Source organism: Neopsephotus bourkii, unplaced genomic scaffold (genome assembly GCF_033783945.1).
Source record: "Neopsephotus bourkii isolate Nb327-2 ecotype Australia unplaced genomic scaffold, CSIRO-AGI_Nbou_v1 NB_234, whole genome shotgun sequence".
Taxonomy (NCBI): domain Eukaryota; kingdom Metazoa; phylum Chordata; class Aves; order Psittaciformes; family Psittacidae; genus Neopsephotus; species Neopsephotus bourkii.
Genome location: NW_026900744.1, coordinates 13,897,735 through 13,925,554, shown reverse-complemented (window position 1 = coordinate 13,925,554; position 27,820 = coordinate 13,897,735). Strand labels below are relative to the sequence as shown.

The 27,820-nt window shown below is 50.3% G+C and overlaps 1 protein-coding gene across 1 annotated transcript in view; it reads left to right on the top strand.

The window, feature by feature from the left end:
• Positions 1-3,003: 3,003 nt before the first annotated feature.
• Positions 3,004-27,820, top strand: part of TMEM121 (transmembrane protein 121) — a 37,541-nt gene continuing 12,724 nt past the window's right edge. The window contains exon 1 of the mRNA XM_061345385.1: positions 3,004-3,083. The gene's annotated coding sequence lies outside the window, so the exon portion shown is untranslated. The remainder of the gene's footprint in view (positions 3,084-27,820) is intronic.

Below are 27,820 nucleotides of genomic sequence, written 5' to 3'. Positions count from 1 at the left end.
AAGAGCAGCCTCTGCTCTTCAAGCTGAGGAGAAATCTGTGGGGATCCACACTGGAAGGTGACAAGTGTGAGGTGTATTTGCAAGTGGACAAAGCCATCAGCTGAAAAATTGAGTGTTTGCAACTAATTATTTTCAGTAACTGACCAGCTTTACGGGTGGTTGAATAAGATTCGTCAAATAAATTATTCATGATTTCTTTCCACTGATCAGCAAATCAATTAACCGCAAACTTCTATTCAATTATTCATCTAGCTCCAGCAGGATAAATGGGAATATTTATGACACACAGCCAATGGATGTATATTTCCAAACAGGAACCCTTAAAAACCTTAAACCTTGTTCTGAGCTGGCTTAAATGGCCCAGAGCTTTGATTCACAGTTAAATTCTCTGAGCCCGTGTTCTGTATGCTGCCTGTTGTGTAATGTCTCCTGCTGCCCAGCATGCCTGGCTATGATACCTAGTGTGGGTCTGTGGGCATGGGGCATGGGCAGACATGGTCTCAGAAGGTTCAGCAGGGCTCCCAAGTAGGAAACACAGACATGCTTCATGATGAAGAAACTGGCAGATATGGCTGAGTCAAATACAAAATGTGGTGCAGAAGTAACTGGATAAGCAGCCTGTGTTGTGCATGAGGTCAGGTACAATGACGTACAAATCTCTCCAGCTATAAACTCCAAGGATATGAGCCTGTTGGAATGTTGCACTGCTGCAGATTAACCTCTACTGTTATAGTTCACTGTAAAAGCACTCTCACACCAAAATTAAAGAGTGTTGACAATATTAAGCTGCACAGTAAATGCAAGTAAGAGTTATTATACTAACAAATGGTCAAATTAGCATAAGAACTGGCTTTGCCTCACTGGAGTAGCAACCTTAGAGGTTTTGTAAGTGAAACATAATTCAGCATAAGTGTGATAAGTGACCAGGACTGCACAGCGAGATCTCTAAATTGCCCTGCTTTGCATGACTTCACATCCCAACTGTATTGGTGCTCCAGCTCAGAAATTAGGCCTTCCTGCCACACCTGCATGGCCACAGGTCCCTCATAGCAATCTACAGTATTGCTCATTAATATGGTTGGAAATGAGGGTTGTGGCTGGCCTGCGTAGATAAAGCAAGCCCAGATGTAGGAGGGCAGCTGCTGTATATGCCAGACAAAGCTTCTTTTCCTGCAGCAACGTAGGAACAGGCACAGGAATAGCAAGGTACTTCAGGGGAAAAGCATCACTTGCAGTTTTGATTGACCTGGTTAGTGAATTAAGCTCATATTCATATAAACACACTTGCTGCCTTAATCTGCTTTCATACAGCTGCCTGAGAATGCCCTCATCTCACACAGTCCCATCCATAACTGGAGAGGGTTTGTTCTTTTGGAGCAGCTTTGGCTACAGGGGACTGGTTCTGAAGGCACCTCTGCTCTCCTGGGATGTGTGCCCAGTCCATCATGGTGACCTGGTGCAGAGCAGCCTCCAGCCTTTACCTCAAGAAACTGCTGGAGCTGGGTTCGGTAATCTTCCCTTAGTTAGCGTCCCGGTGCAGAGGAAGAGTAGCCATACCCGAGAACTGAGCCAGTCAGCTGTGTCAGGGGTCTACTGCTTGAGAAGCAGTGGGACATTGCTTTCTGCATCTCACAAGGGTCCCCCATTCATGCCAGAAGGGACAGTGCTTTCCTTTGGAAAGAACAAAGGTGCAGCAGTTCCCTCTTTGCAAAGTGCTGTGAACCAGAAGGTAGGAGGGGTGCGAGCAGGGCTGCAGGCTGGGGTCCCTCTGCCCTTCGCTTTTCAGTGCTGCATGCCCTTAGTGATGAAGACAGCTAACCAAGGAGCCACTTCTCTTGGATCACTGATTCTGCACCCCAGAAAACACTCAAATTTAGGCTGGATGCCTAGGACAGGACATACTACATTTCAGCTGCTGCTGTCAAAAGCCAAAGTCTGTGGAGTTAGGAGATTTCTAGTGGCATCAGTTCCCATTCCTGTCCCCCACATGGAAGGTCTACCTATGGCAGGATGTCTTCAGTGCTGTCGGGGTCAGAGCTGCCACAGCAATGCTGCTGCTGAAGCACTGTACCCGTGGCTGGGCAATGCTGGGGGAGTTAGGAAGGCACGAGCAGAAGGGGGACTGAAAAATTGATACTGAGACAGGGCATGTGCCTGGCCTGGGCTCCCCATGGGATGGTGCGGGACCTCTGCTATGGGGTGACATGCTAGGGGGTAGGGGCAGCTACGGGGTACTGGGCAGCCCCTTCCCATTTTCCAGGAGAGCAGCTTGGCTACCCCAGGGGCACAGCCAGGAGAAGGACTGAAGGACAGCGCGCTGGGCTCTGATCACAGCTCCCCAGGATGGTGACAGGGAATTCTGGTCTATGGCATTAAGATCAGCATTTTTCCTTTCAGGGTTGGGGCTGAGGACTCCGGGTCTCTAGGACTCACCGTACCCTCCCTCGATGGGGATGGAGACGGTCGGATGGAGGCAGGTATTCTGGACTCTGATGTCGCTTTTAGGTGGCAGGGATGCGGACAGGAGTCCCGATGTCTGGGACCAATCCCAGCCCCCAGCTGCAAGGGGACGGGATCCCGGAGGACGGGCTGCTCTCGGGTGCTAGGAAGGGGGATGGGGGTCCCCGGCCGCAGGATGGCGGTGAGGGAAACCCCAGCTCTCGGGAACGGGGGTCCCGGGGGACACGGCTCCGCACGGGTCCTGCGGACACAGTGGCGGGCTCGGGAGGGGTCCCAGCCCCCCTCACGGCGCGGGGAGGAAGGCGGTGGGCACGGCCCCCCTTCCCCTCCGCCCCGCACCGCGCCGCCCCGCCGCCCGCCCCCAGTGCGCCTCCCGCGGACGGCGGAGCGCGGCGCGGGGCCGCGGGACCGGCTGCGGGGCGGCGAGCGGCGGCGGGCGGCGGGGAGGGGGTGGCGGGCAGCGCGGCGGGGGTGGTGGGCGCTGCAGGGCTGAGCGGCGGGGGGGCGGGGGGGGCCCCGCGGCCCCCCCGGGGGGGGCCCCCCCCCCCCGCCCGCCCGCCCGGCGCCGCACCCGGCACACGGATTTACGGCGCGGACTGCAGCCTCCGGAGCGGCTCCCGCAGGTAAGGCACGGCCGGCAGCACCGGGGGTGCCCGCCGATACCCAGCCCCTGGCGTGGCTCCGAGCAGCCCCCCGTTGCCTTAGCGCCTCACCGGGCTCCGGACGCGGCACAAGTTTCCCCTGTTGCGGTCCCACCGGGCACCGTTTCCTTCCTCCCTTCCCCCCACCGCCACTCCGCCATCGGGTGCTGCAGGGATGGGGCTGCCCCGGGCTGCTCCCCGCCGCCGGCCGTTCTCCCTCCCCTCCGCTCCTCGCTGTGCCCTGTTCTCCTCCACCCACCCCGGGCGGGGCAACGGCAGGGGCCGGGGTCCCCCTCGGGCAGCGCCGCGCAGGGTGCCGGGGGGCTGCGGCCAACGCGCTCCCCAGAAGGAGGGTCGTCGGCCGGGTCGCGGGGGGAAGCAGAGCCGGCTGCTTGGGATGATGCGGGGGAAACCTCTCTTGCTTTCGGACCAAACTTGGCTACGGGAAACCTGCGCTTAGCCCGGGAGCCCCTGGCCGGGACCTGTGGGACGGGGTGTCCCCGAAAGGCATACCCGAGCCTCCCGACCCTCGGAATGCCGGTGTCGTCCCGGTCGCAGGGATGCTCTCCAGCTAGGCCTCAGCCGGAGGATGCGAGAACAGTCCTTGGTCTCTTTCCTCTGGGAATGCGAACTCTCTCCAGCCCTCCTCGCAGTAGGGCTGAATGCCGGGATGCTCTCTCTGCGGGCAGGGGATGCTCCCGGTCTCCGAGTTGGAAACCCTCTCTCTGCAGCCGACCTCAGATAGCGGGCGCCGGAGAGGAGGCACAGCCCGGGGGTCACTGCACTCCCCGGGGCACTGTGAGGGGCTCGACTCTACCCTGGGGACACTGACCATATTCTGAGAGGGACCTTTCCCCCTCCTATGCCCTAGCAAAGGTGCTGCTTGCCCAAAGACTAGATGTACACAGGAATACTGCTGGGGGTCCTGCCCTGCCTCGCTGGAGCTCTCAGGTGGCTTTTACTTGGGATGGGGGTGGGCTTTCCTGCACCTGGAAGATCCCAGTTTTGCAGCCTTTTCCACTGTTTTCTTACATGGTGGCAGTGCACCATCGTTGGGCAGCCAGGCTGCGCAGCTGAGCTGTGACTTCCCATGGTGTGGGGTATTGATCCGTGTGTGTGTGGGAATCGTGCTCAGCCCGGCACATCACCTGGGAAGCCTGATCTGATGATCCCGAGCTGGAGCAGGGTCAGATCCCAAGTCCTCACTCCAGACATGCCACTGTCAGACTTATTGTTGGGCAGTGAGACAGCTGACATAAGGCTTTAGGTGCACCATGGTGGTTATGTCAGGAATCTGGATGCCTCTTTAGTTGTGAGCTGCCTTCTCCTGGACCTAGTGTAATGCCCAGCCCCGGTACCATCCCCTCCCCATCTCCTGAGCTTGTTGGTCCAACATGTCCAGGGTAGCTCCTTAATCTGCCAGTGCTGACACTGTGTTGGGCTGCATTCAGGCTGCAGGATGTCCACCCCTGGCTGCACACCTCAGGTGGAACTTGTCTTCTCCCCTGGGTGCCTGTTGGGTGCAAAGGGTGCCCTGGGTTCATCTGCAGAAGTGGATGTGAGTGGGAGACTGGTGACTGCATGTAAAATAGTCTGCCAGAAATCCCCTTCCTCTGAGCATCACCAACATAAGATGAAATAAGCACAGATCCTGCAATTTTAGGGTTCTCTACAGGTTTTACTGCAACCAACAGTAGACCTGGCTGTATATTTTTTTTTCTTTTTTATTATTTCCCAACACAAAGCTTTTCCTGTCAGAATTAAAGCAGAGGTTTGTCTGCCTGCTTAAGTCAATTACAGAAAACCATCTCCAGCTGACACACTAGCAACACGAGAATCTCCAGCCCTGTCCCATTTACCTCTGTGTCTTCAGTGGCTGCCTGAGCGTAACTGTTCTTAAACTCTCCTGCACCTGGCAGGGTTTCTGCCAGAGAGGTATCCCCCTGCTCCCTTTATAAAACAGCAAGGGGAATAAACAGAGAGCACTGTGAAAGTGCTGGAGGAGGGTTTCCGAGCGGTGAGCTGAGGAAGCAAGCATGGCTTGGCACAGCGTTGCAGTTGGAGCTCTCGTCTGGAGCTGAGTCCCTCATGCTGCGTTCCCAAGTCCCCATCTGGCTCTGGGCACACTGTTTTGTGCTGCAGGTGCTCTGAGCAGCTCTTCAAACACTGGGGGATCTGGGCCCTAGCTCCTCTGCTGCCTTGCTGTGAAAAGGTGGGGATAGCCCCTAGGAGTGTTGTGTATGCGTACCAACTTGGGAGACAGCCCTGCTTATTCAGTTATTTAGCACCTACATCCAGACAGAGAGTGTTTTCCTGTGCCTGTTTTTCTGCTTTAACAAACTGATAGGTTGCTGCAGGCTCCGGGTCGTTTCTCGGTCCCGTCCCCCCATCCCCACCTGCGCACAGGAGTACAGAGCAAGGCTGTGCTGGCCCTAAGAGCCACAGCAGGGCTCTGCTGAATCACAGCTACCTGAATGCTCCCTCTGCCTTCTCAGGTTCCTTCTGGTGCTCTGACAAGTAGCTCCATGTGTAAACGGGGATTTATTCAAGACTCCTGGGAGGAGCAGCTGGCAACGGAATAGCTCTGTGGCAGAAAACGTGTGTGTGCATGTGTGTGTGTGTGAACTCCAGTCTAAACGGAAGAGGGAAAACATCCAGAGTTACAGAACTAATGCAAATGGAGTTGGCTTTCATCTCTCCCTGCAGCATCCTTTGTGGAAGGCATTTGCATTTCCCCAAAGTCAGTGCCTCCCTACCTGTCCCTTAAGCAAATCCATTGCTGTGGAGCAGTTTTACAATGTGATGTGTGGTTCTCCAGATCTGGAAAGAGATTAACTCAAAATATTTGAGAAGCAAAGCTCTTATTTTAAGGTAGCAACTCTGGACATGGCGTAGGATTGGCTACGGACTGCGGTGTGCCTCACTATTGATTGCAGGGCTGGGGACCTTTCCTGAGGAAGGGGATCAGAGTGGCTCACGCATGCCTCTGACCTGAGCACAACTCCGGGATGCCACCAGGAGCATCCATTTGCACAAGCATCAGAGTGGTCCAGCATCACGGGAGACCCCTATGGCTCCCGTCTAACAACCACCTGCCCTGGGGTCCCCGAGTGTGCTCTTCCCTCCAGCTCCAGTGGTGTGGGGGGCTGCTGGGGCTGGTGTCTGCAAACAGTGCCAGGGTGGACTGCTGCCATTTTGGAGGGAGCCTCCAGCTCGGCAGAGATACAAACAAATCAGGATTTCATGGGCAATCTAGCAATAGCTATTAGCTATGCTAAAAGGATTAACAGCTCTGCAGGACTCATCAAGTGTTTAAAACATAACTCAAGCTTCAAAGGCAGCTCTTATAGGCTCACATTTTCACTTCAAGTAACTCTGAGAACTCCTATTCAACTTAATTAAAACATCCACTAGGCTCCTTAAAAACAAAAACCCGAAGGCTTTTTTTTCCTTAAGCACCAAGCCGTTTTGAAGACAGCAGCTCACAGAGAAGCATGCAGATGTCTTTGTTAAAGAATCACCTTTGTGGAAGTCTCCTATCCCCAGACCACTGTGTCTGATTAATCTTAAGCTTTCCAATGACGATATAAATAGCGGGGTTTGTGTGTTGTTTTGGTTTTGTTTTGTTTTGTTTTTTCCTTCCCTGGCTAGGGACCACAGAAGAAAGATGAAAAAGTGCGAAATGCTTTGTAGAGAAAGTTAGACAAGAGGGTGGGGGAGTGTCAAAACCAAACCTATAATAGGAAACAAGCCACTGAAATGCTGGTGGAAGTACCTTTCATCTTGAAGGCTCCAAAGTGCTATGCAGTGCATGAATGCACACAAGAACTGGAAAATAATTGACAACAACTACTGTCATAAGATGAAGTCACCAGCTTTGCTGGCAGTGGAGTCACCTCGGGCAGGTCATCAGCTCACTTGCCATTGGCCCCTGACTGCTTGCTCTTGGATTTGTCACTGGTGTTACGAGCTGGCTCAGCCAAGCTGTTCTGCAAGACCACAGGCCAAAGTTTCAGATGCTGCACTTGTGTGACACTTCTGTGAGGATGTCTGGTCCTGAGCTAGCCCGGCATGGCTGAGGTGTGACAGTGATAATCAGCCCTTTCCCAAGCTCTCCCCCTTGTCTGCTTGGTCCTCGGCAGCATGGCCATCATCTTCCACAGGGTCATGATTTAATTCTTCTCCCCTGTGACATACCCAGTCTTGGTGATGCTGGGTCATCCCCAGGCATATATCCTCCCTGACCACTCACACCCCTCTGTCTGCCTTACAGGCCTTAGTTATTTCAAGTGCCCTGGGGAGACTTGAAATAGGTAGAAAAGCTCCCTCTGTATGAGGTATAACTTGAGTGGTGTCACTGGAGCTGAGTGCATTAAACTCAATATTTAAATTTAGTAAATGCTTTTTTTGATATCAGAGAGGCCTTGAACATTTAGGACTTCATTCCATTATGTTAATTTTGTTTGATTTGATCAATAATGAATTAACATCTTCCAGAAAAGGATTAAACAGCTGCTGCCTTTCCTCTTGTGTACAGGTGAGTTTGATTTCTTCCTCCTCAAGCTGTCCTGTGTGGCCAGAGGGTGCCTGGAAGGGCAGTGCTGAGAAGTCCCATCAGGAGCAGAGGTGTTCCCATTGCATCTTGTGAGATTTGCAGCACACCTCACCTCTTTCCTTCCCACTTGGCCATTTTCTTCAGGCAGATTGTAGGACTTGAGCATATAGCCTCCTGCCCCTGGATATCCTCTGAGCTGCCCCTGGGGACGTGCCATGCAGTGGTACTGAGGACAGCAATCTGTGGTCATGTAGGGCTGGTGGCTTGGGAAGGTGTGTAGCACAGACTTCATACCCATGCGCTCAGTGCATGGTTGGGATGTGATATGTAGGAATTAGGTGGTAGGCAGGTTTTTTACATCAAGTGTTTATAGCACTTTCTTCACTTTGTGTCTAGACATAGCTATAAATGAGGGAGAGGGCTATTACCTAGGAATAAAACTACTGAAACCAGCCCTGGAGAGCTTGTCTGTATTTCTAAGGAACTGGGAGATTCCTTATGATTAATGTAACAATATTGAAGGCTATAAACTCACCACAGTTGGGTACTGAGTCAGGGGACACACTTACAATGTACCTGCCACTTGCAGCTTAGACTAAGCATTTAACTACAGTCCCTCATCACCCCTTGGCCATTCCTAGGGCTGCCGTTTGCTTGCAGATCATGGGTTCAGTTCAGCTAACTCCACCAATTGCAATGGTGTAATAAAACAGCCCGGCAATTGCTGAGGTGTAATTTCTCATTGCAGTGTGAACCAGTGGTGATGTGGAGGAGAGGAGAGGCTGTGAGCAGAGCCTGGACTGTGCAGCTCACTGGGAAACTCTGCCTTCATGTGTCCTAACTTCGGGCAGGGAAAGCAGGAGCTCTGCTGTGTGTGTGGACATCGCTGTGGCACACGCTGTGGTGCTGGGTGTGTCTGCATGGTAGTGTGGTGTGGGGCTTCAGGTGCCTGTGCAGATGGGAAATGCCTGGGATCTGAACCCAGAACCCCCAGTCCGCATCCCAGGTCTGATGCACAAGATCATGCCCCATGAACACTGGTGGGAGAAGCTGGACTGCAGGGATGTCTTTATTTGTTTTTTTTTTTTTTTTGATGCAAATTCTGTTCTCTGATCTCTGCTTCCACCACATCCAGCACAGTGGGGTCTCAGTCTCTGCCTAAGGCTTTGCAATGCTGTTAGAGCATCGGTAAAAGTAAAAATCAAGAGCATGGACTCCCTGGAAAAATACCATGAAGCAAGCCACTGATGCTCTTGACAGTGTCCACAGCAAGAGCACAAACACTTAGCTAAGAGGAACCTACATGTGCTGGGTCTGAATGATGGTCAGGGGATGTCCCTTCTGAGCCCTGAATTGAAGCACTGTCATTAGAGGATTAAAGAAGGGGAGGGAAAGGGTCATACTAAAGATGGGGACCTAATGGGATGTGCTAGCCCATGGCTGACCTGTCTTCAGAGAGAGCAAGGATGGGAAGGAGCAGCAGCATGATTGGTTGGTGCATGAGGCAGCAGATGGGAAATTTGGGGTCAGCACATTTGTGTCTGCAGGAGATGCTCTCCAAGTTAGGTTTCCTCCCCAAAGTTAGATTTTCTCCTCCAGGTTAGGTTTCCTCCCCAGATTGTGCACCGTGTCCAGGCTTTGTCCATCCTGGGAATTTTCTTGTGCCATGCATTGAAGATTAGGAGGCACTTGGGTAATATGGGCCTCCTAAGTACCTAAGATATATTAAAAGCTGCTCTCATTTGACTCTATAAAGAATGCCGTTGGGAATACAGCGGTGCTTCTTGGATGTGGGTAAATATTGGCCTCAAATGAAGTCGCTGATAATGGGAGATAAGTTATCAACAGCTGTTTAACCTAATATTACTTCTATACAAGATAACATTGAGCTTTTGCAAGAGGTTAATAACTAGATGCAGAATTCATCACTGCATACAGAGATACCTGACAAACTGCAGCCTTAATTTTTCCCCTGGAGCTTTATTACAGCTGAAGGAGCACGTAGCAGGGAAACGTGCTGGTGGGTCAGGCCTAAGCCAGCATCCTGTTGATGCCAAAGGCGAAGGTGATCCTGCTGAGAGCATGGCTCTGTGCAGTGACCCAGGGGGACAAATGTGTTTCCCTGCAGCTTTAGTTTCTCCAGATCAGGGGGGCTGGGACGGTGTCGTTGTGTGGTTATATTAGTAGAGCTCTTGCTGTGCTAATCAGGCTTGAATCCCTGTGCTGAGCAATGCCTGCATTGCACATCCAAGTACAACAACCACAGCTAAGAGTAAAGGAAGGTAGGTTATACCTGGCATTACTATAGATATTTGGGTGGTGGTGTCAAAACACAAAGTGTGCATCAGTTGTAGATCACAAGATCCCCACAAAAGGGAGCGCGGCCTATACTGTACAAGATTGTGACCCACAGTTGTGGGTGTATTTTCTGCACTGTCTTAGGTGGCTTCTGTTACAGCCTGTTGTTGGACCTGTAATTCCACAGGGTTTTTAGAGAGAACAGGTTGGCAGGGGACAGAAGCACTCACTGAGATTGGGCAGGCTCTGGTTGTGAGCAGTGCTTGGCTCTGCAGCCAGCCACACACACCACTCTTAATCCACAGAAGGGCTTCTCCCCAGTGTTACCCAAATCATAGAATTATAGAATCAACTCATTTGGAAAAAACCTTTAAGATCATCAAGTCCAAAGTGTAGAGCTGAGGCAGAAGAGATGTCTCCAGCCATCTCCCCAGTGCCATGATGTAGAACTGTGCCAGCTATTTTAATTTTGCTCCTCTTACTTGATCCTGGCCGTGGATAGTTTAACTTTTCAGTGTTCAGCTTCACAAGTCAGAGCCATCTGCCAAGGGAAGGGCTAGCGTGTGATGTAAGGGGAGTGGACCACTGCCTGGCTTCCTCTGCCTGCTGGAGCCACAGGGCTTCTCGATGCTTCCTCTGAGCACCAGGCAGACACGAGGTCACTGATGTTAATGCCTGGCTGGGACATGCCTTGGATGTCTCTGAAGACACTGATCAGCTCAGCTGAGCCCTTGGTGGAGGTTCCTGGCAGGAGCTGGGCTGGCTTTTAATGCTCCTGGCTCCCATCCCCTGCTTTATCCAGCAGACCACACTGCTGCTCATCAAAGCTGGCTGCAGATGCTAGGATGGCAGCTGTAGTCCTATTGATCCCTGTGGGGATGATGAGCCCAAATGAAGACCCTTGGGAAATCAGCACAGAATATGAAAATCTGGCTGCAAAGCAGAGGCTTGGACTGTGACAGCTCTGCAGATAAACCCTTGTGAGAGCCCAGCTGTGCAAAGCATCTACAGAGAGCCTCCTTTGAATGTGAGTTTGATGCTTGGGATGCATAAGAAAATCTCCATCCCTTCCCATAAGACCATCACATCTTTTCCTTCTCTCAGAGGAAGTGTCTGGAAGCAGATGCAGGTCCCTGCACCCATGGAGGGGATAACTCCTTTGTTCCCCTGGGGCCAAGAGGTCCTCCCTCAGGCTGTGAGTCTGGAGGGGTCAAATGGGCAAGCATCTTCGAAACATGCTCTCTCCAAACCTCCCACAGTCGCAGGGCCAGGAGGAGGGTCAGAGTAACACTGTGGCCCCAGAATGAGAGAAGTCTCTCCATTTCCTATCACTCCAATGGCTGTTACACAAGCAGATGGGAACATGTGCATTTGCAGGCCATGCTGCACTCCTGGCATTTAAACCTTGTCTACTGAAATAGCTGGGCATCAGGGCTGTGTGCACCTGAAGGCACTTTGGCCTTGCTCAGGTGGGTAGCAGAAAACTGCTGCGCTACCCAGCATGTTACAGCCTCTGGGTAGTTACTTTTGGGCTTACCACATGAAATGGTTCACAGCGTTACCTGCTTAGACAAGCACATCTCTGGGGTCTTGCTCGTAACTCCAGAAGAAAGCCGCTACTATTAATCCTTGAATGTGGCTGCTTTTTCCCACTTCAAGGATTTCAGCTGAACTTTTTCCCCCTATGGTGTTTGCAAACGGTGCAGCGTGTGAGCATGCCCTCGCCCTTCCCTACACCAGACTGAGCACGATAGCAAATCCCAGCTCCCTGGCTGTCCTTAGCAATTAGCAGACAGCTCAGGCTGCTGGCTGCCCCTGCCCTGGGATGGCTTTTCTGTTCCCTGTGGGTTCATTTCTGCAGCAGCAGCAGAGCTGGGCAACTTAGGTTAGCTTGTCTATAGCCACCCCCTGCCCTTGCACATCATTTACATTGCAAGGTTAAAGTGTAGTCTGATAGAAGCTTTATTATTAAAGATCCAGAGTTCTTGTGTTATTAAAGTTAGGACAGCCTGGGTTAACCCCTGTGGACTTGCCTGCATTTAGAAAGGGTAGGAGATTCCTGGCAGCATGCAAGATATTTCCTTGTGCTAAGGCTGGGCAAGTTCTGCATTCAAGCAACTGCTCCCTGCTGCTGAATGTAACCTTGTGTTTCTCTTCCAGAGCTGGATTTTAAGCTCCTTCTGCAGTTTACCTCTGCAAGCAAGATCCAGGCTGGCAACAGCTTCCTGGCTTTCTGCATTTCCAGAACCTGCTGCATAGCGGTTCTGTGTTTCAGCACCTCCCTTTGCCCTGCACAGGCTGCTTGCCTGCACTTCAGCTTCCCAATCTGCTGGTACCACGCACCAGTGGTGCTAATGAAGCTTTGATTGCTGCTACACATCCTTTTCCTGGGCAGCTTCCACATAATTAATTTACCTGTGCAGCAATTTGCTCCTATTTTAGAGCTTTCTTTCAATCCCTTTGCAAAATATCCGGCTTCTGGTTTGTTCTTGTTTGAATTCCCTTGATGTACCTTAAATTTCAGTGAGTGTGGCTGCTGATTTTCAGTGTGTGGCACAGCAGTGAGCCAGCTAGGGCTCCCCTGGAAGGGAAATTTGTACTTTCCACTCCTTCCATCACTTCTGCAGTTACAGTAATGCAATCACTGGTTTGATCAGTTCTAATTTAATTGGTAGAAACCAATCTCATGTTTTCTTTGGTTTCTCCTTTGATTTTTTAGCTTTTCTGTTCTTCCCGTGTTTTCTGCACCTATGCAACTCATGCAGCCTAATAGCCAGCACGCTTATTTTTTTGCCTCATAGTTTCATGTGCCCTTAGACTTTGGGCAGCGCTTGCTGTCCTCCTGTGTAGCTGGCAGTGAAGCCTCACAGTCCTACATGGATCTTGCCTAAATTCACGGGAACAGAGGATCATTGCTTTGAACTTCCTCTTCACACCCAAGTCTAGCAGGGGGAGTACGGGAAATTTATAGTTGTGACAGAACTTTGCAGAGTTGCCCTGCACATGATTTCCTTGGCAAAGGCAAGATAAAATCATGCAGGGAAGAGGGAAGAAAGAGTACTGAAAATACAGCAGACATCAAAGGAGAAAATGCTGAAGGAGGGGAGAGAACTGGCACCCTTAATATGAATTTGTGGGGAATTTATAAACCTAAAGTCAAATAATCATAGGGCTTGGGTAATTTAGGCCACATTACTGGGACTCATTGCTCTTCATTAACCTTCCAGGCACCCAGGTTCATGTGTCAGCTCAACATCAATCCTCCGCCAGTCAGAACTTTCCTTGTCTGAAAAATTGCTGGAGAATTGGGTTTCCAAGTGACTGAATGTGGTTTTATGAGATACTTGACTTCCTCAATGCTGTTAAACCATTCAGGATCAAAAATTTGAAAATGGATGCTTGGGCCCGAAATCCAGTACTGGGCTCCAGCCTAAAAGAGCTGAAAAAATGCTCCTGCATTTACTTGTAAGTGTGGAGTCTGTATTTCCCCCCAGAAGCTATGGGGGTTTTCTTCCGCCTGCCTCCCAAAAGAGGTGGAGCAGGATCCAGGCACTGCCTTGCCTGGAGGGCAACATAGAAAGCAACTTTTAATAATTTCCACAGTAGATAACGTCATTTTTTAGCTGTCTGTGCTGGCGATGCTCTCCCCTGGCTCATTGGTAGATGAGTGTGCAGGGAGAGAGTAAGAAAAATGCCGTCCAGCTGGGAAGGACAGCCAGCTCAAGCAGCTCTGGAATGAGGGTTGTCCATCATGGCTGTTTATTTGGTTGGGAGAAAAAGTGGAAGCAGGTCCAGACAGTGAGAGAGGCTTTCCTGGAATGGGACTTGAGACACAAGCAATGGAAGCCCTGGGTCTGCTGTTTTATTTCTGCCTCCCTCCTCTGGAATATAGGAATTATTGCTGGAATGAGACATTACTTACGGTAGAGGCTGTGTGAGGAGTGTCTGTTTTGGAAGATGTGGTGGAAGCCTGGGTGATCAGCCTGGCTGCAGGCAGTGACTGAGTTTAGATCAGCTGTGGGTGCTAATGCCACCAAGGCACCCCATGGCTTTTGGTTCCACAGTGGCCTCCTACAACATTCATAGTGCAGGGTGGCTGACAGCACTTTTGCATTACATTCACAGCAGAGTGACCTGCTGAGATTGAGTCATAGCCGAAATGTATGCAATCAGGCATTCACTGTTCGTGTAACATCCCCAGAGGCTCGGTGGGACCCTGTGTGACTGAGTGTTTGCCCAATGCATGCAGCTGGGGGAGTTAAGGGTCCCTCCTAAACTTGTACCCTGGTGTTGTGTTGGTACTCAGCACTGAATGAGGTGAGCTGTGCTTGTCTCCTGTAGCATGTGAGGGCTTTAGTGGATGTTACTGTAAAGATCATGGTGGACCCTGCAGTAGTACCAGCAAGTACAAATGCAGAATCCCACCAGTAGCTTCTACTAGTCTTCTGCAACATGTTACCTGGTTTAATATAAATTGTCTGCAAGCCATCACTGGACTGGGTTTCATTGTCAGCCAGCTGCCAAACTTAATTGGATTGTCCTGTAAAACATCTTGCATATAAGTAAATCAGAAAGAGTGGGACCCATAAAGGCCAGCATGTGGCACATTCATGTTATTTATAGGCTGCTTTGTGGTGCTCATCACCATGGCAGCTATGAAGGTCGATGCTGACAGTTGTAAGGAAATGCCACATATGTCTTAAAAAAGCCACGTGTATGAAATAAAGTGGGGATTACACATTCTGCTGGAGCTAGGAGGCAAGGGATATGGTGTTCTGCAGGGCGTCCCAGGTGCTGAGTCCTGCCATCTCCCTGGAAAACTGGGAATAAAACCCAGTTCCTGTTCTCTGTATCCTCCGCACTGGGGATGACCCAAAGTTCCATCTTTCCTTCTTCCAGCCTCAGTGTTCATTGCCCGTTTATCCTCATCTCTTCTTGTGACAGCACTGTCCTTTGGCTTAAGCAGCCCTACTCCCTCTCTGGCACCTATGGCCTTGCTGCATTTGGCAGTGCTGGTCCCACCTTGCAACCTCAGCCAGGTGCATTCCTGGGCTGGCTGGAGCTGCCAACAGGACCTGTTGAAACTGAGGCCAAAGGTCCCAGAAGCACCCACGTGGAGGAGGCTGGAAATCACTTCATCCAGTTTCTCCTCTTCAGGATGAAGCCCTCATTCACCAGCCTGTTTTTCTAACTATACTGAAGCCAGTGGTGACTGCTCACTCCAAGCTTATTTTCTACAGCTGGCTTTTTTATATTGTCCTTTCAACTTAAAAACCAAACAAAAGCAGCATCTTTTCATGTCAGTTCTGTGATTGGCAGGTAGAAAGTCTGCTCCAGCCACATCCAAGCAGAATTGATTTGAGCATCTGCACCTCAGTCACTGCCTGGAAAGCAGCCTCTTACAGCACAGTATCAGCCCCAGCAGTACTGCTGTCTCCAGCAGCATTGCTCCAAAGTGACTCCCAGGGAGATGTATATCAAACCCTCAGTGTGATCCTTTTATTCCAAAACTACCTGGTTTCTCAGCTCGTGCCAATGATCCTAATTCCTCCATACACCTGGTGAGACACTTCCTTCAGTGGATACATCTGCATATTCTTGTTTACATCAAACTGTTTCTTTCCCTCAGGGTGTCACAGCTCATCCCTGACCCTAGAAATCCAGGACTCTTAAGCCAGTCCTACATAGTTACCTCTCACTGTGAGAGAAGCTTTCTGTAAACCCAAACCTTCCTTCTCCTGAGCTAGCTGTTTTCCATCTTTTGTCAGGAGGTTTTTCTTTAAGGGCTGGTGGAGATCTTTTCAAGAGGGCTGTTTCTCAGCAGTGTCCCTGGTGCATGCAGTGCCTTTCCCGTCATCCTTGATGCTCTGTAGCAGAAACCCGACCATGCCCATTTTCCCCTCATGTGAGGATAAGCAGGTGCCTCTTCCCCTCCTGTTCATGTCTCCTCTCCTTGCTCCCTGTGAGCAGCCTTAGTTCCCTGGCTTCTGTTGGTGATGGACCTTTTGTTTCCATGAAATAAGTGCTGTAACCCCACAGCAGCCACCCATGGGCTTTGGTCACTGCTCTCAACCCTGCACTTGAGCTGCAGTGGGGACACATTCCTCACCATGTCAGGAAAGCCCCAGGGGACATAAAAGTCATTATTAAAATCACTGGTTCTGTGTGTTGATGGTAACCGTATCTCTATTCCTGCAGGAGCATGGGGTATTACAGGTATATGTTTGCAAGCATTCAATTTATGCCTTCTTAATAACAGCAAAGTGCCTTTGCCAAAGGCATTCGGTTAAAGAGCTGAAGTAAGTAACCTCACTGGGATCTTTTTCTGTCGAAAGGGAAGTCTTGAGCTGTCCTGGAGCTTCTATGTTATACTGCTGTCCTGTAGCTTATATGTTAGCTCCACTAACATTTACTGCCTTGCTGTTGGTTCCATGGACATGATGGGTCCTGCTTGTAGAGATTAGCCATTTCATGAGGTAATGAATGTTAGGCAGTTGATGCAAAGCTTTGGCTCCTACAACTCCATTCAAGAGCTCTTCTTGCAGAGCAAATACATAGGTTCTCTTTTTGCTAAGACTTATATGCTTATTAAGCTTTCTGCAGCAGAAAAAAGATTGCAAGGCAATTCAGCTTGCTAGCTGGGTCATGAATTCATGCGTATGTTATGGATGGCAATGATATGCACACACCCTGGGCTTTGCCCAGTCATATCAAGCAGTAGCACAAGTCAGGATGAAAATGAATCTTGATACCAACTACCCTACATGAAGCAATGCTTATTTTACACAAAACCTAATTTTAGAATGTCAGCACTGTAGCCGATCCACTTTATCTCACCATGACTTAGCATAATGATATACATATAGATGTATGCATATAGATATATAAATACATGTATTTGTAAACACACTCTTCCCCCTCCCATTTTTTAGCTGAATGTAAGTGTTCCGAGAGCCAGCCCTTGCTCTTGCAGCAGGGAATCTCTCTGCACTGTAGCAATCCTCTTCCTCGCCTGGGCACAGCAAAAGGATCATGGGCACCCAGCCCTGCCGTGTTAACATGCAGTAAGCATTATTTCTTTGGGCAGCAACAGCTGGGAAATGCCAAAGCATGGCTTTAATGTTGACTTCCAGCATTGCTGGGATTAACACACTGCCCTGGGTAAAATGAAATGCTGATGGGCTTGGGGATGCTGGCAGAGGATGCTGCCTGTGGTCCTGCCTCTCTCGTCTGCTGCAGCTGGCCTCTGCTGTAGTGATCTCAGCTCTGGCAAAACAGCAGCATCAAAATGTGCTGTAGTGTGGGATTAAACAGTTTGCATGCCCTTTGTCTGGTACCCACAGAGAGCGGGGAATGCCAGAGGTTTCTAGGGAATGCCTTGAGGGAGTCAGGATGTGCTCAGGTTTTCAAGTGCTCTGGAAAAAGTAGCAGAGAGCTTTGCTTTCCAGCAAATAAAGTACTTCTCAGCATTACACTTTCCTGCTTCCTCCTGTGCTGAGTGTCTTGAGTTCACTTATGCAGCTATATTAACTTCACCTTTCAGTGGCATTCCTTCCCCCTCCACTTTTTCCTATGCACAGCCACTGGACTGGCTTTATGGGAAGGGTTTCGGTGTGCAGCAGTGGGATGGGGTCAGGAGAAGCTCATGTGGTTCCTCCCTGCCCACGCGGTGATTCGCATAGAGGTCTGTACCAGCCAGCTCAAGGGAGGATGGGAGTCCTGGTGGCACCCCACAGACCAGAACTATACTGGGGCTCAAACAGCCGCTTCCCATGATGCTTCTGCCTGCCTGGGCCCTTCAGGCCCTGTGGGGCACTGGGGAGGCTGGGGTGTGGGGCTGGTGGCCCCTATGGTTGCATTAAGAGCCTTGCAATCCTTGCCACCTAGGAAGCAGGCTCTTGTGTGGCTGCAGGAGATTTTTGGCTTGCACTGGAAGCCAGTGTGAAGCATCTATCACTGGGAGCTGGAGAACAAGGCTCTGCATGTGAGCCAAGACAGTCTTGCAGGCTCAGGAGCCAGAAAGCAAAGTGAAAGGCATGGCTTTGGCTTCCTTTTTAAAGTATTGCCGTGATCATGAAACCGCTCATTGTGGGAGGTTCAGATGCTTAGGACCGGCTACCGATGCTTGTGTGAGGCCACATCATAGTGTGGAGCAGCCCTGAAGAGGGAAACAGACGCCCATGCAGATGTGTAAGGCTATGCAGTTCCCAAGAAGCTGCAGGGAAGGGGCTGTTCTGGGGTGCTGCTCCCCCACTGAAGGGGAGAGGTCTGCCAGTGCCACTGAGCGGGGCAGGTACAGAGATTAAATGCTCTGCTGCTGTCTGCTTATTAGAAGAAAATGGTGTTTCCTGGCAGCACTACAGATCTGACATTTTGATCCATTGAAAGGCTTTCAAAATACAAATCAGGAGGAAGCGATCAAAGCCCTGATGGGGGGGGGGGGGAGGTTATCCTCCCCTCTGCTGCCTCCTCCTGGGGTGGGAGAGCTCGATACCCCATGGCAGGGTGGATGTGGAGGAGGGATCCCACTGTGGCATTGGTTTGTGGGAAGGTTTTGACTGGTGATGCATCACTGATCCCATTGCTTCTGGCTCTGCCCGAGCAGTTCTGGAAGGAGAAACTGATTGTGATTTAAAGATGTCAGGATCAGGAAATCCATCATGTCCCTCACTAATCTGCTGCTGTGATTAATTACCCTCACCATTAACTACCCGTTACAAATATACACCTTATTTCCAACCTAAATTAGTCCCTAGGCATGGCAAGCAATGATGCATGGTAGAGCGTGCATGGACTGAGTAGCAGCAGGGCAGCACAGGCTGCAGGCATAGACACCCAGTGCCACTCATGCAGGGCTGCTGCCAGCACCCACAGGCCAGGAGCAAGGGGGACAGGAATCCCCATGATGGACATCCCCAGAGTGGTGCTGCTATGGGGATGGGATCCCTATGGAAAGGCCTGGGGACATTGCAGGGGTGGTGGAGTCTGCAGAGAGAGCAGGAGGGGACAAGGGATGGCACTGTGCCCCAGCCACTCCCAGGAGCATCCTCAGGATCTGCTCACAGAACAGTTCATCACATACCTGTCCCTCCTCATGCAGAAGGATCTTCCAGCAAACGCGCAGGAAGAGTCTTGCTCTGCCTCTGAACTAAATTGTGTGGTAAATTAAGCCTTACCTGCATGAAATTTGCTCCTCATGTACCTTCTGGGGTGAACCTGGGAACAGGTTTTATCTAAATTCTCCTGTCTTTAATTTAAAAAGTTAGAATCTCCCGTAATTGCCTCTATGCTTGTGGAGAATTAGGGAATACTAAGGAACCCTCCGGTGGCTAATTGAATGCCTTATGAATGTTTTGACTGTAAGCAAAGTTCTCTGTCTTACATTATAAAGATATTTAGGTACAATTCTGTGCCTGGGTGGTAATTTTATAAGGGATTTTCATACCTTTTGGATGCAATCTGGAATGGATCATTACCTTTATTTACACTTAATTGCTTTTATCATCCAGAAACACTCAGCGTTTAATGATAATAAAGCACTTCTGTTAAGGAGGCCAAACATCATACACATTACTGCCTTGTGGTGCTATAGTGCACAGCTCCTTGGAACTGCATTTCACTGTGTCATGCTCTCCACTTGGCAGAGGGGGATGCTGAGGCCAGGTGAGTAACAGCTCACCCCAAATCATCCTTTGGCCAGAAGGGAAAAGCACTTTCATGCCCAGAGATGCAGGCCAGAGCCCCACAGAACTGGGAATTTTTCTGGGTTTCCCTAACATCCGTGTTTCCTGGCTTCCAGCGCCTTCTCTGGGGCAGTCAGTGCACAGAAGGCGGTTCTGCAGCAGATGGAGAGGAGGTGGACAAGATCCCTGGAGCAGGCATCTCTGCATTCCACCGCCAGGCTCAAATAGGGAATCAGGACGGTCTGCTTTGTCCCAGCCCATGCCAGGCACAGTTTCTCTTGAATCAAACAGATTGCCTTGAAAGGGGGAAATTTGCTGCTCTTCAGGGGGCTAGGTTGCCTGCAGGCTGGGCTGGCACCTCTCTGCCAAATTTGCTCCTTGGAGGCAGGGATTTAAACCCAGGTACAGATGTTTGCTCACAGGGTTGCCCATAGCTTTCCAAGAGTGCATTTTCCAATATCCTTCTACAGCTTTTAGTTAAAAGCACTTGTATCATATATTAATTATTGATTAACACTTTATAGATGCTACAAGTCCAATGCAGACATCAGTGGAGTCCTACTGATGCGTATAAGCTCATCAGCAGACATTGCAATTGATGGCTATAAGCAATCTGCTGACCTGATGGACCATGCAATAATTAATTATTCATTAAAACATCTAGAAATCATTTATGAACCTTTTATAAACTATTTGTAAGTGAGCAGGGACAGATTTATTCATTACTGTTCATGGGCTTACAGCAGTGGGACAGAGGGAGCTCTGAGCTGAGACTCCAGCAGCCTGGCTCCATGCAGCAGTATGTCCATGGAAAACATGCCCAATGTCACAAGAAAGCCTTCATTGCTTCACCCATTTCTGCAAATTACACCGGCTTTCTGCAGGCCCGGGGGGTCAAGTTTCCTGATGGATGTGGGTCATTTTCCCAAGGATCAGGAATGACACAGAATGGAGAATTTTCTGCTGTTTTGCAGAGTCAGGTAGTTTAGCTAAGTAGGGGCTGGCGAGAATCCAGTAGCAGCTATTTAATACACTGTTGGGCTAAACTTAGAGGAGAGGAAGAACAGGCTTGTGTGCTGCTTTGCTTCTGGTGAGATGGGATAAAATTACCCATTCCGTTTTCTTTCCTATGGGTATGCAGGGGTATATAGAGCCAAAGGCAGCACTTGTCCCATTGGCTGCTGGGTGCTCTGAGGCAGTGAGCTGATACCTGGTTAAATTTGGGATGGAAGACAAGCCTCAGGTTCAGAGTTCTGAACATGAACCTAGCATAGACCGTTTAGTTTATGATTACTGCCCTCCCCCCCTCCCCAGCCCCCCAAATTTTTTACTACTTTCAGTGCAGTAGGAAAGGGAAGATGGAGTGGCCTTTCCCAGCTTAGTGTTCATGAATCTTTTCCGTATCTTCCTGATATGTAGCATTTGTACCAAAAAATAGAGACTTTTATGGAGACTTTCCCTTGTGAGCACTGTCCAAAATGAGTAATGCTCTTGCTTGCTGCAGAATCCCAAAACTGCCACTATGGGTTATCTGCAGCCCATGACATGTGTATCACTTGACACTGAGGAGCCTCCTCATCTCTCGGAGCTTACCATCACCAAACAGAAGTTGCAGATACAAACTCCCAATGTGTTGACAGAAAAAGTGACACCTGTAATGGGATCTTAGCATCTACTATCACTTCTAACAGTCCATCTATAATCTCACCAGCAGCAGATGCTGTCTAGCAAGACAAAGGGATAAGTCATGACTTCCTAGGAGCCAGTGTTCAGTGTAGCATGTCTATCAGCTAGCAGAAAGGGCACAGATGTGCCCTGTGTTTACTATAAGAGGTTCATTCTTTCCTTCCTCCTTATCTGCATTGTTTTCTCACTGAAGATGCTCCGTTGACTGTGGTAGACCAAAGCATGTGTGAACTGGAAGGATGACTCCTTGCTCAGCAGAGAAGGGGATCCCAGCATTCGTGGCAATCTGAAAGTGGCAGACGTGCACAATGAGAGATGTGTACAGTGACAAGTGGTTAGCTGTGTTCCGAGGCCTTGTTTAAATTTACAGAGAGGTTATATTTATGCACATGTAATTCACTCAGTGGAAAGCTGTGTAAGTTATTTTATTATAAAACTGGACTAATTCAGGATTTGCACTGGGTGTACCCTATCAGTTTAAAGCTGACCTGAGGTCAAGTTAGCGTGAGCCTGAATGTAGCTGTGCTCTCTCAGTCCTCCCATTGCTCAGGGCCAGAGGCTCATATGGCATCTTGTAGGATGTAGCTCACACAAGCATCACGCAGAAAGCCACTTGTATTTCAGCTCAGAGGAAAGAAATGACAGCTCTCCACAGCCTCTCCTGCAAGTACACTTCAGCTAATTTGGAGTACAGCACAAAGAAATGGGCTTTCAATGGGAAAGGAGTACAAAGATGCACCCAAAAAGCCACAGATGACTCAGTATTCATGTAAGAGCTCTCAGAAACAGCGTGCTCCTCATCCAGCTCTGTTCTAGGACCAGGGAAGGTTTGGACGGTCAGAGGACCCACTACCCTAGCCAGGAAGCAGGGCTGAGATCTGTGGGGGGTTGAACCCCAGATCACACCACAAGCTGGAGCTGCACTTATTACTGAGAGGCAGAGAAGTGCAGGAGGTGGAGAGCATGTCCTGCTGGGGCCAGCTCACTCTGCTCCTGCAGCATCACATCGGGTTTAGCTGCGTAATTAGAAACACCTATCAGTACAGGCAAGATGGCCCCAGCACATCACATCACACAGGGGCAGGTAATGTTTGTGACACACAAAGGAGACTGGGAAGAGGGGCTTGGAAAGAAGGAGGTCAGGGAAAGGCTGTGGGGCTCTCAAGGTGGGAGGAAACACCCCAAAATTGAGCTGAACTAAAACACTGGGGGAAAAAGCCCAAAGAGCATCTCAAACAAGCAGGGATACATCCTCCCCGGCCAAGAGGTCTTCTGAGCAACATTCCCTCCCTGTGCCAACATTCACCAGGGGGAGCAGCTGGGTGGGCAGAGCTAATGGCACTAATGGCTATCCCCAGGGAAGGAAGAATGAGTGCTGCCCTGCCAGCGAAGCACAGCTCAGGGGCCAGACCCTCCTTTGGCAGGAGCCTACAGTTGAGTGAGCAGAAAGCTGAGCTAAGTGATGAATGGCTTGAGCCATGCTCTCATCAGGAGGGGGTTAGAGCTCTGTAGAACACCGTACAAGTTGAAAGGAGGGTCCCACCATCCCCATATCCTACAGCAATATGTTGGTGGTGGGTGCTGCTTTGTTAGAGAGCTGGGCAGCAACATCCCAAAGCACAGGTTCCCTTAGCAGAGCACCCAAGCCCTGGCCCTGATGGGAAATGTGGCTCTCCCAGGACCAAAAAAGGGAGAACCATGAGCCCCCAACCAGGGCACCCTCCCAGTGCACTGTAGGAGCAAACACAGCCCACGCCTGGCTGCTTGCAGCAGCATTTGCATTTTGCACTCACTTGGTTCACTGAAGTCTGAAATAGCAGAAATTACAGAGATCATCCCCCAGAGAGCTAGAGATGCTCCATGCGTGTAGACAGTGAACAGCTACTGCTGCTTCTCCTAGAAGGGGGAATTGGCTGCATTGGCTTCTATGTCTGAATGCCCTTTCCCAGCTGTACAGACAGAGGTCCTTAGTGCCTCTTGTTTTCAGGGTGGGAATGCATGGCAGCTGCTTCTGCGGTGCGCTAAACCATTGCCTGGTGCCTGCTGCCCTGCTCCTTTGCACCCTCCTCAAAGCTGTCTCCCCCAAGATGACAGGGGCTAGTCAGGCACCAGACAAAGTGAGGACACCCCCCTCAATTGTACATTCCTGCCACATCTCTCACACAACAGAAATTGGTGATTTTTTGTCCAATATTTGGCCTCCATGCTTATACCCAGCTGCTGTGGGCTGCTTGTACCGAGAGAGCAGTGGCTGCATTGGATGTAGAGACGTCCCTGCGTACAGGAGCTGGTGGCAGCTACAAGGCATGGCCTTCATAATGCTTCTGTGATGGATGTTAGCTACCTGATCACAAGGTAATTAACTACAGAGAGCAGGTGATGGCTTTTTTCATGCAAATATGTAAATGCAGGGAAGTGTTGTTGTAATGTATGAGGCCACAGAGCAGACAAGCACCCTTGGAGCTGCCATGGCAGAGGGTCCCCTGGGTCCCCCCATGCTGGGAGATTGGCTGGCAGGAATCCTAATGAGAAACAGATGCTTAATGAGACAAATCAGGCAGAAAGAAGGAGCTATGGCCATGGGACCCCCATGGTAGGGTGGTGGTGTGCCCAGCTGGAGGGTTGCAAAGGGTAAGGCTGAGCAAGGGTTGGAGGGAGAAAATCAGTGCCAAGTGTTCCTGTAGTGCTTAGGGGGGGCAGAAGGGTCTCCAAGAGCAGTTTTCAGGATACAAATGAAAATAATAGCTGTTTGGAAGAGCACCCACTGTGCCTCTGCAGCCCAGTGGGATTTCTGCCAGCTCAGCAGCAGCCCAGGCTGCAGCAACCCCCAGTCTCGCCCAGTCCCTCTGCTTTCTTAGCAGGGCTTCATCGTTTCTGCTTTTGCCCAGGAGGGATGGATGCCTGTTGCTCTACCAATGCCAGTTTTCCTGTGCCTCTTACAGTGGAAAATTCAGTGAGAAATACCTGCCAGAAAGACGTTTGCTGCCTTTCACATTTTCACTGAGAAAAATGGGAAATGTCTGATCTGTCCCACACTTTGTTGCCACCTTGCCAGGGATGAGCTTCCCTCCCACTAGGAGCTGATGGTTTCGTGGCCATTAACGGACAGAGAGAGGTTTTATTGCGCTTTCCTTTGTCTGAAGTTACTTGGGAATGAGGTTTGAATCCTTTTCCACTGGAGCTATGTTTTGCACCAAACCACACAACGTGATGTTCATCTTCTTTATTCTTCCTGAAAAGTCTGAACAGTTTGCTACTTTAAAGTCAATCTAAAGTTAGCGGCAGAGAGGAGGGGAGGAGGAGGAGGGTAAAATAATCCCAGAGAGAAAGGATGTCCTTCTGAGGCTGAACAAAGCATTCCGGTTGACTCCTAACCATTCTTTGCAGTTCTTTATTTTACTCAAAAGACCAAATGAAAATAACTAAATGGTGGTCAGACAGAAATAGTTTATATTAAATTTTCAGCCTATCCACTAGCCCCAGATTAACTTGTCATTCAAACACCCCTAATGGAGACATGGGCCCAAGGAGGAGAGTCGACCTGCTCTAGGGGTGCCCTGCATCCCACCCATGCTCCCCTGCCTCCCTCCATCCTGGCCTGTCTTCCCAGAGGGGCATCCAGCTCTGCAGCTGCCACAGTTTTTGGGTGCCTGGGGACTGCATAGCATGGGAAGAGCTGCACACCAGGGCCTGGAAGTGATGCACACTAATAACTCCATGGATGTGACCATGCAAGGTCAATATTGTGATGTGGAGCAGGGGAATGTAGTCACTGCAGTGGGATGATGCAGTTGTTCCTGCATCCCACATGTGAGACGTGATGTTAACCATGGTGTTTGCTTGGCTGTGAGCAGCAGCAAGAGAGCTTTCCATACGTGTTTTGATTTAAAATGTGAAAAAAGGGAATGAAAAATTAGTCCATTCTGAGCACAGTTAGAAAGAAACAACTTCAAAAGTTGACAATTTGGGGCAAGTCTCCCTTCTTAAAGGATGTTTCTAAATTAGCCATTTTGAGTCAGTCTTCATCTCTCGTCCTCTGAATATCCCTTGTCCCTACCATTTCACAGTGGGGAGAAAACAGTTAGCAGTTCCTTGCTCCTAAATAACATCTTTCAGCAGCTGGCTAAGCTGTAAAACGGATTAGGTTTGCCTTGCAGCTCAGTACACAACAATTTCAGGCTTGCACAGAAGTTGCACAGCCTTTCCAAGCAAAACATTTCTTATGAAGACTCTTCTGGAGATACCAGGAGATAGAAATGATACTCTGGGGTAGCAGCATGCTGGAGATCAGGGAGCAGACAGCACCAGACAGGTGGGAGACCTGTGGTGGACAAAGCTACCACCAAGCTTGGGCAGGGCATGCTTTCCTACCAACAGAAATGAGCAGGCAAGGAATCGGTCTGGAGCTTGGCAGGGACTGTGGTGCTGGGAGCCTGAATCCAGAGCTGAAAAGGTGGGAGGAGATCCTGGGCAAGCACCTCCTCCATCTCCAGGCACCTGCAGTAGTGAGGACCAGGATGTTAGAGGGGCCAGTGGCTAGGCTGATCATAGCTCACAGCCAGCTGGCCCCTGGAACAGCACTGGCACTTTCAGAGGTGACTTCAGCCCTTAGCAATGTGCTAGGGCAAGGCAGGCACTGCCTCCAGGGATGCTCTGTCTGTGCACTTCAGCCTGTTCTCTTCTCTTGTCCAAGCACAGGCTTTTAAGCCTGCCAGCCTCTACCTCTGCAGGGGACCTGACACAGCCACGTCGCTCCTGGAGGAGCTAAATTGCTCTTTTTATGGTAGGAATTAGCTCCCACTGCCTGTTCTGGTTGCACTGTCCCACGCAGAACGGGGCTGGAAAGCAGATACAATGGAAACCCTGTGGATGCGCTGGCTGGGAAGGCAGTATTGGAGAGGATGGGAGGCAGCCTCTACCCTCTACCGCCAGGCAGGGAGTCTGTGTGTCAGCAGCACAGGCCACAGCCTCAGCCCAGGGTGTTTGGTGCCAGTGCAGATGTCGGCAGCACAAGGCCACGTGGACTCAGCCAGTCATTCTGTGGCCAAAGCGCATTCATCGTGCACCCTCTCTCCTTCCCTCCCTTCCTCCCTCCGCAGGGATACCCGAATAGCAAGAGCCTGCTTTTGAGGTTGGAAGTCAGGTTTAGAATTTTAATGATATCCTGTATCCCACAGCCTTTCATTTGGGGAGAAACTGCTCTAAATGACCCATTTTTCTTAGTATAATGATAATCATTACCAAGAGGAAAATGAGCACTGAAGCTGGGAACAAATGCAGGCACACAGTAGATGGGGTGTCTAATTCTGACTGGCAAAACGTTACATGGAGAAATAAACCTTTTGTACTTAGAAGAAATGTAAAGATGTCTCTAACATCTTTTACACGTGTGTAAATTTGTAACAAGTAAGTCACCGTGGCTTGAAACGGGAAGCAAGAGAGAGCAGCCATAAATATTTTATCTCCTTGGCAATGAGCTCCAGCACAGCAAATTGTCACATCCTCCTGGGGTAGAGGACGCCTGCTCATGCTGTTGGATGGGAAAGCCGCAGCATCTCTCCATGCAGCCTCCGCACCAGGCACCCTCGTCTCCTGCGATCTGGCAGAGAGGAGCCCAGGATCCAGCCCAGTGCTGGGGACAGGGCTCCTGCACTTTGCCTGCTCACCCTCTTGGTGCACACCATTCCACAGGCCAGAATGACATGCGGGTCCTGGCAAGCCCAGTCCTCAAGCAGGACTGATGACTGGGATTTTTTTCTTTTTTTTTTTTAATGAAGGTTTTTTCTTTTTGGAGAAGGGGAAGATTCTGTAGCAAAGCAAGCCTGGAAAAGCAGTAGCTCATGCAAATGAACAGCTCATTCCAAACAGGTCCCAGGCGAAACAAGCAGCATACACCTCCTGCACGATGGGATACTGCCCAAACAGCAGCTCAGGCCCCTGCAGGGACACCACGCAGATGTTTTGGCTGAGCCACCGGTGGTCTGAACCTCACAAGGTGTGTGCAAGCATCCCTCTGACTGGCTGACAATTCAGGACAGATGTAAGAGAGAGGGTACTAGAGATCCCAACCAAGATATACAGGTTGCTACTTCAAATCCCCCAGCACATGCTCACCTTGGCCATCCCAACCCTTTCCTGGGTGTGTGCCAGCTGGTGCCCATGCAAGGGGCTGCAGCAGTTCCCAAAACCTTTTGGTCTGGCTCCCAAGTGGCTCAGAGCACTGCTGTGTCACTGCCTGGGAGGCAGGCGGGGGACCACTGGGAGGACAGCACTGTGGAAACACAAATCCCTCCCGCTGGGAGCTCTGCAGTCATTCATTAGCAGTGTTTGGCACAGCATGGGTGATCCTCCTTGTGAAGATAAAACCAGAAAGCCTCATTAGACATGTTCCTGGAAGCTCAGATTAGGGCATTTGCAGCCCTGGCTCTGTGATCCTCTAAGCTCTGCTGAAATGTGACCCTGTTGGGGCCAGGAATCAGAAGGTGCTCCTTGGAGCA